The sequence below is a fragment of the Myotis davidii genome, unplaced genomic scaffold (genome assembly GCF_000327345.1).
Source record: "Myotis davidii unplaced genomic scaffold, ASM32734v1 scaffold421, whole genome shotgun sequence".
In the NCBI taxonomy this organism is placed as follows: domain Eukaryota; kingdom Metazoa; phylum Chordata; class Mammalia; order Chiroptera; family Vespertilionidae; genus Myotis; species Myotis davidii.
This window is the reverse complement of record NW_006292440.1, coordinates 126,506-139,150: the sequence shown is the minus strand read 5'-3', so window position 1 is coordinate 139,150 and position 12,645 is coordinate 126,506. Positions and strand designations below refer to the sequence as shown.

At 43.8% G+C, this 12,645-nt stretch overlaps 1 pseudogene; it reads right to left on the bottom strand.

The window, feature by feature from the left end:
* Positions 1–12,259, bottom strand: part of LOC102771829 — a 22,223-nt pseudogene extending 9,964 nt beyond the window's left edge.
* Between the last annotated feature and the right edge of the window lie 386 nt (positions 12,260–12,645).

The window sequence follows — 12,645 nt, the reverse complement described above, 5'->3', positions numbered from 1 at the left end:
AGGGTTGTGGGGCAGGATGGGAGGGTAAGAGATCAACTGAAGGACTTGTATGCATGCATATAAGCATAACCAATCGACATAAGACACTGGGGGGTAGGGGATTGTCAAGGGTGGGAAAAAAAGGAGACATATGTAATACTCTTTGTAATACTTTAAACAATAAAACAATTAAAAAAAAAGAAAATCCCCTAAAATAATACTTAGGTATCTTGTTAAACAAAAATAAAATTTGAAAGTTTTGAAATGCTGATAAAGAAATCAAAGAATATCTACATAAATCGAGAGACATACTGTGCTCATTGGTGGGAAAATTTAAGATAGTAAATATATCAATTCTCCCTAAATTGATTTATAGGTTTAAGGTTATTCTTATAAAAACTAGAGGCCCGGTGCATGAAATTTATGCACGGGGCGGGGGGATTCTCCCTCAGTCTGGCCTGCACCCTCTCTAATCTGGGTCATCCCTTTCACAATCCAGGACTGTTGGCTCCTAACCACTCACCTGCCTGCCTGCCTGATTGCCACTAACTGCTTCTGCCTGCCAGCCTGATTGATGCCTAACTGACATCCTGATTGATGCCTAACTGCTCCCCTGCCATCCTGATCGCCCCAAACTGCCCACCACTGCCAGCCTGATTGCCCCCAACTGCCCTCTCCTGCTGGCCTCGTCTCTCCCATCTGCCCTCCTTTGTTGGCCTGGTCGCCCCTAACTGCCCTACCCTGCCGGCCTGGTGGCCCCCAACTGCCCTCCCTTGCTGGCCTGATTGCCCAGAGCTGCCCTCCCCTTCTGGCCATCTTGTGGCAGCCATCTTGTGGTGGCCATCTTGGTTGTCATCTTTGGAGGCCATCTTGTGATGTTGTGAAGTCATTGTGCAAGGGTGCGAGGACCACCTAAGGCTTTTATTAGTATAGACTAGAAGCCCGTTGCACGAAGATTCACACAATAGGCCTTCCTTCCCCTGGCTGCTGGCACCAGTTTTCCTCCAGCACCCAGGACCCAGGCCTTTGGTCTGGCCGCAGCAGAGAAGCCAAGCCTCGAGGCTAGGCTTCTCCATTGCAGCTGCAGTGAGGCTTGGTTTCTCCACTTCAGCCAAGCCTCTTTAGTCTTCAGTCTTCAGTATTCAATCTTCAATCCAGCCAGAGCCTTCAGTCTTTGCTCTGTGCCTGTGTCTGCAAATTAACCGCCATCTTTGTTGGGTAAATTTGCATACTCATCTGATTGGCTGGTGAACGTAGCGGAGTGACACCAATTTGTATGTTTCTCTTTTATTAGTATAGATACTAGCAAAGCTTTTTTGTATACATAGACAATCTTTTTCTAAAATCTACACTAATAAAAGAGAAAGATGAAAATTGACCATACCTTTGTGACACCCACCAGCCAATCAGGAGTGAGTATGCAAATTAACCCAACAAAGATGGTGGGTTAATTTGCATACACAGGCACCAAGCGGCTAGGGGCAGGGTGACTGCTTACATGCATGCTGGCACCAAGTGGCCTGGGTCCCGGGGATGAGTGTCCTTGGGACCCAGGCTGCTCTGAGCCTGTAGGCCCATGCAGAGGCCCCAAGCAGCTGGGGTCCCGAAACGAGCCCTGGGAACTCAGGGCCTACATGCACAGGCACCGAGCAGCCAGGTGCGGGGCAGGAACACCCTCTGAATTGCCATGGTGGGCCTGTGGGCAGTGCACATGTGCCGAGTGGCTGGGGCGCTCCCACTGCCCTGGCCACTCCTGGCCTATCCACATAGGGGGTGAGCGGCCTGGGTCCCGGTGATGCCACTGGAGTGTCCGATCCTGCCATCCCAGCAGAGGAAGGGGGCTGAAGTTCCCAGTCCTTTGCGTTTCTACAGCCCCTGGACTTGAAGCGAAAGCCAAGAGTGCAGGGATAGGCATATACAACAGAGGCATATACAACAATGAAACAAAGAGTGCGTTGTGTGACTAGAGCAGGGGTGGGCAAACTTTTTGACTCGAGGGCCACAATGGGTTCTTAAACTGGACCGGAGGACCGGAACAAAAGCATGGATGGAGTGTTTGTGTGAACTAATATAAATTCAAAGTAAACATCATTACACAAAAGGGTACGGTCTTTTTTTTTTTTTTAGTTTTATTCATTTCAAACGGGCCAGATCCGGCCCACAGGCCGTAGTTTGCCCATGGCTGCACTAGAGCAAAGTGAGCCTGGAGCAAGTTACTGTTGCGGGTGGGGGATGGAGGGAAAGCAAAGATGAGAGACATAAGTAAAGTCAGAGTGTCAAGGAAAAATTAAAAGGAAGATATCCTGCAACTTCTATGAAATCTCTACCAATGAAGCAAATAAAAAAAATAAAAAAAGACCTCTACTATTCTGTGAGTACCAGACCAAACTGGGTTGGAGTCTCAGACAATTCGCTTATAGGATTGCAAAGATAGACAGAAGCTTCCCAGATGGAGAGGGCTCCCCTGAGGGCCCCCAGATTGGCAGGTTGGGCTGAGGGGCCCACCCCCATGCACGAATCTTCGTGCACTGGCCCCCTAGTGTATATATAATAGCTAAATTAACCTTGATAAAAATAAAAAAGAGAGAAGAACTGGTCTTGAGGCTCACTGTAGAGCTCTAGTAATCAAGACAGGTGGTGGTATTGGCAGAGGGATAGGCATATACAACAATGAAACAGAATAGAGAACCCAGATGTAGACCCATACAAATGTGCTCCTTTGATTTTTTTGGGAAAAAAATGCAAAAGCAATTAAGTGAATAGCTTTTTCAAAAAATGATAATGAAGCAATTGGAGTATCTATAAGTAAAAACAACAGCAAACAATCAAAAAAATAATCCTCAACCTAAACATCAGGCATTATACACAAATTAATTAAAAATGTATCACTAACTTAAAAATAAAGTGTGAAAATATAAAACTTTTAGAAAAAAACTTAGAAGAAAATATTCAAGATATTTATATTCAATATATCATTGTCAAGATAGGCAGAAAGGCCTTAGACTTGATTTCAAAAGCGTGATCCACAAAAGGAAAAACTGATCAAATAGACTTCATAAAAATTTAAAATTTTTACTATGCAAAAGACCGTGCTAACAGGATGAAAAGACAAACTGCAGACCAAGGAAGAATATTTGCAAACCACATATTGACAAAGGACTAGTATCTGGACTATATAAAGTTATCTGAAAACTCAATGGTAAAAAAAAAACAGAAATAATCTAATTAGAAAATAAGCACTATAGGTGATTTATAGGCAAATACATATATGAAAAGATGCTCAGCATCAATAGCTATTAAGGAAATGAAAGTTAAAACAAATGAAATACCACTAACACCTATCAGAATGGCTAAAATTAAAAAGGAAAAAGAATGGTGACAGTAACAAATGTAGTAGATAAAGCTGGGTTACTCATACATAGCTGGTAGAATTTAAAATGATACAGCCACTCTGGAAATAATTGGACAGTTTCTTATAAAATGAAATATTCAATTACCACATGCTCCAACAATTTCAATTTTTTGGCATTTGTCCCAGAGAAATGAAAATGTACACTCATACCAAAATGCATACTAGTACATAAATGTTTATAGTAGTTTTTTGTTTGTTTGTTTATTTTTTAATTAAATCTATATTGTTCAGATTATTACATTTGTTCCTCTTTTTCCCCCCATAACTCCCCTCCTCCCAGTTCCCGCCCCACCCTCCTCCCTCACTCCCCACCCACTGTCCTCATCCATAGGTGCACAATTTTTGTCCAGTCTCTTCCCGCATCTCCCACACACCTTTCCCCCGCAAGAATAGTCAGTCCATTCCCCTTCAATGCCCCTGATTCTATTATAATCGCCAGTTTATTCTGTTCATCAGATTATTTATTCACTTGATTCTTAGATTCACTTGTTGATAGATTCATATTTGTTGTTCATAGTTTGTATCTTGACCTTTTTCTTCTTCTTCCTCTTCTTAAAGGATACCTTTCAGCGTTTCATATAATACTGGTTTGGTGGTGATGGACTCCTTTAGCTTTTTCTTATCTGTGAAGCTCTTTATCAGACCGTCAATTCTAAATGATAGCTTTGATGGATAAAGTAATCTTGGTTGTAGGCTCTTGCTATTCATCACTTTGAATATGTCTTGCCCCTCTCTTCTGGCCTGCATGGTTTCTGTTGAGAAATCAGGTGACAGTCATATGGGTACTCCCTTGTAGGTAACTGACTGTTTTTCTCTCACTGCTTTTAAGATTCTCTCTTTGTGTTCGTATCTTTGACTTGATTCTTGCGCTCCTCTGGTCTGCTGTTGGGAGTCTGTATAATATTCTTTATTTCAGTCAGTGTATGCTTAATTTCTAGTTGGTTCTTTATCACAACATCGAAGGTCTCATTAGATTTCTTGAGGATCTCACTACATTTATCGGCAGTTTTTAGAAAATTAGTGAAAGACCTTAAAAGTGTGATTTTGAGCTCTATATCTTCCATTTCTGACATCTGCATCCTGTTTCTTTGTCTCCGCATTTTTTATGCTTTCTTGGTGCAACCCCTAGTGGTCTTTATGCTCAGTCTTGTTGTCGTTAAGCCTAGATTGTTGTAGGTAATACTGACAGGGATTTGACCTCCAGGCCAACTGGCTGTGCTTATAATAGTTTTATTTATAATAGATCCAAAGTGGGAAGAATCAAATGTTCTTTAATAGGTAAATGGGTAAACAAATTGTGGTACATCCATACCATGGAATATTATCTATAATAATAAAAGTGTAATATGCTAAGTAGACCAGATGTCCTTCCAGACATCCTTCCAGATGACCTTCCAGATGAAGCCAGGACTGCAAGGGAAGCCCAGGTCTTGAATCCTTGCTGGTGGCCAGAGGGAAGCCCAGGTCCCAGGTGCCAGAGGGAAGCCGGTGCTGGGGTAAGAAAAGCCTACTCTTGCACTAATTTTGTGCATTGGACTTGTAGTTAGACTAGTGGTTCTCAACCTTGGCTGCACATTAGAATCACCTGGGAATCTTTTTAAAATCCTGATTTCTGGGTCTCATCCTCCAGAAATTCTGTTTCTTTGTTACTAATGTTGTGGCCTCACCCCATAACAAAGAAACAGAATTTCTGGAGGATGAGGCCTAGAAATCAGGATTTTAAAAAGATTCCCAGGTGATTCTAATGTGCAAGCAAGGTTGAGAACCACTGAGTTAGACAATAAAAAGGAATAGACGGTTAATTCACACAATAGCTTGGATAAATATCAAGTAAATTATACTGAGGGAGAAACAACAATATCAGAAAAGGTTACATACTGTATTAATTTTCTGTTACTCCAGTGATGAATTACCACAAACCTAGTGGCTTAAATAACACAAATTTATTATCTTACAGTCTGGATGTCAGAAATCCAAAATCAGTCTCTAAAGCCTTAGAAATTCATGATGTGTACAGGGTTGCTTCCCTCTTGGAGACTCTGAGAAATTCAATTTCCTTGATTTTTTTAGCTTCTAAGAATGTTGACATTCTTTGCCTTGTGATCTCTTCCTGGTGTCCCTCCAACCTCTGTCTCCGTCACTGAATCCCTGCTTATATAACTCTGATCTCTTGTCTCAGTCTTATCAGTTCTTTTATGATTATACTAGAGGCCTGGTGCACAAAATTTCCCTCTCTCAGTCCAGGATCCCTCGCTCCTTACTGCCTGCCTGCTCGCTGCTCCTTACCCCTCAGCTTGCTGCTCCTTAGCGCTTCCACAGAGGCTGGAGAGGCTCCCACCACCACTGATGCACTTGCCGACCGTGAGCCCTGCTTCTGGCTGAGCAGTGTTCCCCCGTGGGAGCGCACTGACCATGAGAGGGCAGCTCCTGTGTTGAGCGTCTGCCCCCTGGTGGTCAATATGCATCATAATGACTGGTCGTTCTGGTCATTCCACCTTAATGGTCACTTGGGCTTTTATTATATAGACTAGAGGCCCGGTGTACAAAATTCATGCATGAAAAGGTGTGTGTGTGGGGGGGGCTCAGCCCGGCCTGCACCCTTTTGTAATCTGGGACCCCTCAGGCATGTCCGACTGTTGATCAGGTCTAAACCGGTAGTCAGACATCCCTCTCACACTTCAAGACTGCTGGCTCCTAACTACTTGCCTGCCTGCCTGCCTGCCTGATCACTCCTCACCACTCTGCCTACTTTCCTGATCACTCCTAACCACTCTGTTTGCCTGCCTGATACCCCTATTTGCTCACCTGCCTGACTGATCACCGCTAACCACCTCTGCCTTGGCCCCAGATCTAATTAGCATATTATGCTTTTATTATTATAGATTACTAGAGGCCCAGTGCACAAAAATTTGTGCACTTAGAAGGGGTGTCCCTCAGCCTGGCCTGTGCCTTCTTACAGTCTGGGACCACTCGGGGGATGACCACCTGCTGGCTTATGCCTGCTACCTGGGGGATTGGGCCTAAGCTGGCAATCAGACATCCCTCTGGCAGCCAGGCAGTCCTTGGGGAATGTCCACTTGCCAGCAGGGAGCAGACCTAAGCTGCAGTCGGACATCCTTAGCGCTGATGAGGAGGCAGGAGAGGCTCCCACCACTGCTGTACTGGCAGCCATCAGCCTGGCTTGTGGCTGAGCAGAGCTCCCCCATGTGGAAGCGCACTGACCACCAGAGGGCAGCTCCTGCATTGAGCATCTGCCCTCTGCCAGTCAGTGTGTGTCTAGTGACCAGTCATTCCCAGTCTTTCTGCTGTTAGGGTCAGTTTGCATATTACCCTTTTACTATATAGGATAGAGGCCTGGTGCACAGGTGAGGGCCAGCTCGTTTGCCCTGAAGGGTGTCCTGGATCAGGGTGGGTGTCCCCCTTGGGTGCCTGGCCAGCCTGGGGGAGGGGCTAATGGCTATTTGCAGCTGGTCACACCCCCTTCAGTGTTGGGGTCCCCACTGGGGTGCCTGGCCAGCCTGGATGAGGGGCTGAGGGCCGTTTTCAGGCTGGCTGGCGACTGAATCTCCCAGTCTTGCCTTTCTTTCCTTTTTTTATTCCTGGATTTATTTACCTTCTATAATTGAAACTTTGATGCCATCACTGGAGCTGAGAGCTGGCTCCTACTAGCTCCAGCTCTCAGGCCATGGCCTGCTGAAAGCAGGTATCTGGGGTTTGTTTAGCTTCTATAATTGAAACTTTGTTGTCGTCACTGGAGCGAAGAACCGGCTCCAGCTCTGTGGCCACAGCCTGCTGAAAGCAGGTATCTGGGGTTTGGTTAGCTTCTATAATTGAAACTTTGTTATTTTTGGAGCTGTTGCTTTCGGAGCTTAGAGCCTGGCCACAGCAGGTGGGGAACCTTGGCTTCCTCCATCACTGGAGCAAGGAAGCCTCCTGCTCGCTTCAGCTCCATGGCTGCCAGCTGCCATCTTGGTTGGGTTAATTTGCATATCATACTGATTAGCCAATGGAAGGCATAGCGAAGTTATGGTCAATTACCATGTTGTCTATTATTAGATAGGATTATAGATTGGCCCCATCCAGATAATCGGGATATTATCTCAAGATCCTTAGCATAATCAAATCTGTAAAGTATCTTCTACTATGTAGGGTAATGTGTTTACAGGTTCAAGGGATTAGGATGTGAACATCTTTGGGAGGCCATTTTTCAGTCTGTCACCTAGACTGCTTGATTTAATTTATATAATATCGTTGAAATCTCAACATTATAGTCCTGGAGAACAGAGTAGTGGTTGCCAGGGTGAGGAGAAAGGGTAGGTGTAGCTATAAAAGGGAAACATAAGGGCCCCATGTGGTGTAGAAACTGCTCTGTATCTTGATTGTGGTGATGTGGACACACACACACACACACACACACACACACACGTGAGCATAAGTCAAACTGGACAAATTTGAACAAGTTAAGTGAATTGTTTCAATACTAATATCCTGATTTTGATACTTGAACTATGGTTTTGTGAGATGTTATTTTTCATTAAGGGAAACTAGGTAAAAGGTAAATATAATCTCTATTTCTTACAACTGCAAGTTAATCTATGATCATCTGAAAATAGGAAGTTTAAAAAACAAAACAAAACAAAAAAACTCAGAAAGTCATACTTACTATTGTAGAAATATAATAATACCTTTGGTTGGATTCCAAACCCATCTGGTCATGAGAATTATTTGGGGAAATTGTAAGAATACAGGTTCCCTGACCTCCATCTCTAACACAAGTGATTAGAATTTGATAGAATAAAGGCCAGGAATCCCCTCCTTTAAAAACTTTCCAAGTGATTTATTATCAACGAGGTTTAGAAATCACTATATTATATGATTTGCTGCTTTTCTCAAAACAGTTTTCATGTGGTATTTTTAGTTTACATAAAATTTCAAGAAGCACATAGGTCCATCTTACCAAGATGACAGCAGAAGAATAGATAATCCCTCCCCACATAGTCTTCAGATGGAGTTATGAATAAGACTAGGGAAAAACTGAGTAAGAATGGAGAAACATGAGATATTGGGTATAAAAATTATCAGGTTGACAATTCATGACTGAATTAACCTACTAGGAAGATGGCTATTTTGAGGTTCTCCCTAACAGGTGGTAGAGGGGAGCTGTTGCTTGAAGGGGAACCCTAGCAAGGCAGAGGTAATAAGTGTGGATATAAAAAGGGACACATTGATTAAAGATGCTCAGGGTTCTGCTCTGAATGTGCAATGTACTTAAGTTATTGTGCATGATTATTTGAAGGCCCTACTTATAGCTGTGAGAGTCAGGGTATAATGAGAACCTCCATTTTAAGATGTCAAATAGGTGAGAAAACCAAAATTGCCAGATACAAGAGCTGGAGAGGAGAATTAATATAATGACAAAGGTAACTTGAAATTTTATGAGTGAAAAATTTTAGAGTACTTGGGTGGGAGCCAATAGAAATGTCCGTAAAAAGATAATGTGGGTCTATTGTGCCTGCTGACATAAAATAGGTGTTGTATGAATAAAGTGAGAACCCTATAATTTATGAGCTGACACTAACTCATTTCAGTTAATTTGGAAACTTCCCCTAAAAAGCAGGACCTGTGTCCTATCCACAAAGTTTTTTTTTATATATATATATATTTTATTGATTTTTTACAGAGAGGAAGGGAGAGAGATAGAGAGTTAGAAACATCGATGAGAGAGAAACATCGATCAGCTGCCTCCTGCACATCTCCCACTGGGGATGTGCCCGCAACCCAGGTACATGCCCTTGACCGGAATAGAACCCGGGACCTTTCAGTCCACAGGCCGACGCTCTATCCACTGAGCCAAACCGGTTTTGGCTATCCACAAAGTTTTTTAATTAAAAAAAGACCTGATTGGGGTAAATTAAGATAAATAGGCAATTAAAATTAGGTGAAAGGATAGTGTACCATATTTCTACACAAGTTTGAGTATTAATAATAACCAGCTACATGCTAATTGTTACTTTCCTGATTGCTGCTCATTTCCCCATTTATCTTAACACCAGAGAGGTCTAAGATCCAAGATTAAGGCAGCTGATATTTGAAACTTCATCAGAAAACCCGGTGTGGTGGGATTACTTATCCTATTACCCACCTTAGGCTGCATTTGCCCAATGTTCCTGGTGGTCAGTGTGTGTCATAGTGACCAGCCATTCCAGTTGTTCTGCTGTTAGGGTCAATTTGCATATTACCCTTTTATTATATAGGATAGAGGCCTGGTGCATGGGCGGGGGCTGGCTGGTTTTCCCTGAAGGGTGTCCCAGATCAGGGTGGGGGTCCCCACTGGGGTGCCTAGCAATCCTGGGTGAGGGGCTGATGGCTGTTTTCAGGCTGGCCACATCCCCTTCAGGGTTAGTGTACCTACTGGGGTGCCCGGCCATCCTGGGTGAGGGGCTGATGGCTGTTTTCAGGCTGGCCACACCCTCTTCAAGGTGGGGGTCCCTACTGGGGTTCCTGGCCAGCCTGGGTGAGGGGCTGAGGGCTGTTTTCAGGCTGGCCAAGCCCCCCAGCAGGACCCTCGCCCCATGGGGTGTGGCCAGCCAGGGTGCCAGGCTGAGATCTGTTTTTAGGCTGGCCGCACACCCCTGGTGACCAAAGCTCCAAGCCTCTCCTCTTTCCCCCCCCCTGGGATTTATCTTCTATAATTGAAACTTTGTAGCCTTGAGCGGGGCTCAGTGCTAGTCAGGGCATGTGGGAAGCTTGGCTTCCTCCATCGCCGGAGGCAACAAAGCCTCCTGCTTGTTCCAGCTCTGTGGCCGCCGCCATCTTAGTTGGATTAATTTGCATACTTGCTCCTGATTGGCTTGTGGGTGGCTTCAGCATAGCAGAGGGACTGTTAATTTGCATGTTTCTTTTTGTTATATAGGATTTTCTTTAAATATGTTATAGTCAAAGTTCTTGAGAAGGGAGCTGTTGCTATTTTATTGAGCTATTGAGAAAAATTGACTATTTGGGTGGGGAGCAGAAGTGCATGACTTTGGGAAGATAATCTAAGTCTATTGTGTAACTCAAATGGAATGGGAGTTGCATGAATGAGAGTGAGCAATCTACAGCCCATCAGCAGGCCCCATTAATATACAACTGGGGAGGTGTCTCAGTTCTGCTTTCTGATCCTCACAGGGTGGGGAGGAAGCAGTTTTCTCCCAGTGAATACTGGGCTTGGAAACAAGGCATTTTAGAGAGCAATTGTCTCTGTGGTTAAATCCTTGATATTAAATCCACACTTCATGAAAAGAGATATGACTTATTTGGTGAGGATCTTCTCACTGTCTATTCTAAACCCTTTCCTATACCTCCTTATTATCCTTATTTAAACCAAATCACTGGTCTGGTCTGAAAGACTACAAGAATCCAGCATCTCACATTGTAAGATCTAATCCTTAATGACTGGCAGTTTTTTAGTGTTTCTTCATTTAATTCTCTGGATCAGACTTTCCAGAACTTTGGGTCATGTACTTTATGTACACTACACATTGGCATGCCCATGTCATAACACACTAGAGTGGAATGCTTATGCCGAACCATTAGTCAGCCAGCTGAAAGGTGTAAAGAATTTAGGTTAATGCTGGATATGTCTACAATTTCTTACAGGTGAGCAATTCATACAATACTGTACTTAAAATTCCAATACCATTGTGTCCAGGAGTTTAGTAAACCTTTGGGATCTAAGCCAACCTAACTCTCTCATACCTGCCCTTTCATATCAAAAGGATAAAGGCCAACACTATCCTTCTATAGTCTTAATGTTAGCTTTTATTTTCCTAGGTCAGGGACTTTCCCTTGGCCTAAGAAGCTCAACCCAACACCACCACCCCAATCTCACCCAACATCTGCACCAAGTGCCTTGGATGTGAGATAACATTTAATTAAATCAGTAAAAACTTGGCTGTGATCTGTAACACATATGAATACAAGAATTGTGTCTCATCCACCTGGATACTATAGGATTAATGTGTTGAAATAAGAAGGGAGATTCTGTGACAAAGATCAGATAAATCATAAACACCACAATTTATTCCTCCCTGGGGATGTTTAATAGACCAGACCAATTATTCTGTTGCTCTGGTGTTTTAATTCCATGTCAGTAACAGAGGTGGTGGGAGCCAGTCCATCCTTGCTGGATCTTGGTTAAAACACATAGCGCCAAGAAGGTGAGCAAACATTTAGAACAGTATGTCATATATGCCAGGTCCCTTGAAACATATGCTGTGCAGATGTTTCTTCCCTGCAGCGACTGTGTCAAGCAGCAAGGATGGACCGGCTCCCGGCAAATTCCCCCTTTTTTATTTTTAAATGGTAGCATGTGTAAATCAGCAGCCACCTCTCAGATTGGGTTGTTTAAGACTCGGAAGACCTGTTTGTGACTTTGCCAACAGGTCAGTCCGAGGCTTAACCCTATATCGGCTCCCCACAACTTTGTGGGTGTCCGGGGAGGAGTAAGCTGTGCCCTCTGGGTCGGCCGATATGGATGATACCGAGGAGGAGGAGGATGAGGAAGAGACGGAGGGTGGTGTGACATAAGGTCGGATTAGAAGGTCTGGAATCCACACAGGTGAGTTTGCATCCTGTGGAAATATACAAGCATCTCTTCTCCCCCAGGTTAAAAGTACATCAGGTCCCTTCCGGGCTCCTGTAAGTAAGTCTTTCCATTTGACAAAATAAGTGAGTTTCTGCTAAATGAAAGTTTCTTTTGCTGATTTACTCAGAGTCCTCAGACTTGGCTGAGAGCGTAGCTTCCACTTCTTGTTTTTCTACCATCTGTTGGGCCTCAGTTGTTAACTTCTTCAGCTGACCCCATGTTCGCACCTCAGTCTCTCGCATAGCCTTCCTTTTCTTCTTTTTTCTGCTTTTCTGTCATCGGGGCAACTCTAAGTCTTTGGAACGATGGGACAAGGAGCTTCTCTGGGTCCATTGTGGTGACACACATAATGCATTTATTCAATCCAAAGCAGGCATTAAAAAGAAAAACCCCAGATGCTCTCTCATATCCATTTTAAGAGTAGATTGGTGCTTTTCCGCTATTACCTGAGTCCTGATCTATCATCCCCGGGAGAGCTTGCCAATCCTGCACTTTCCCAGGGTGGAAAGGCTGCAGTAGGGTTAAGGATAAGGCTCCTTGGGCCTACCTTCTCCCATGCCTTTACATTTACCTTTCCTTCCTCAGAAAACGTGGACATACTTCTTGTATAAAACGTTCCATCTGGCTG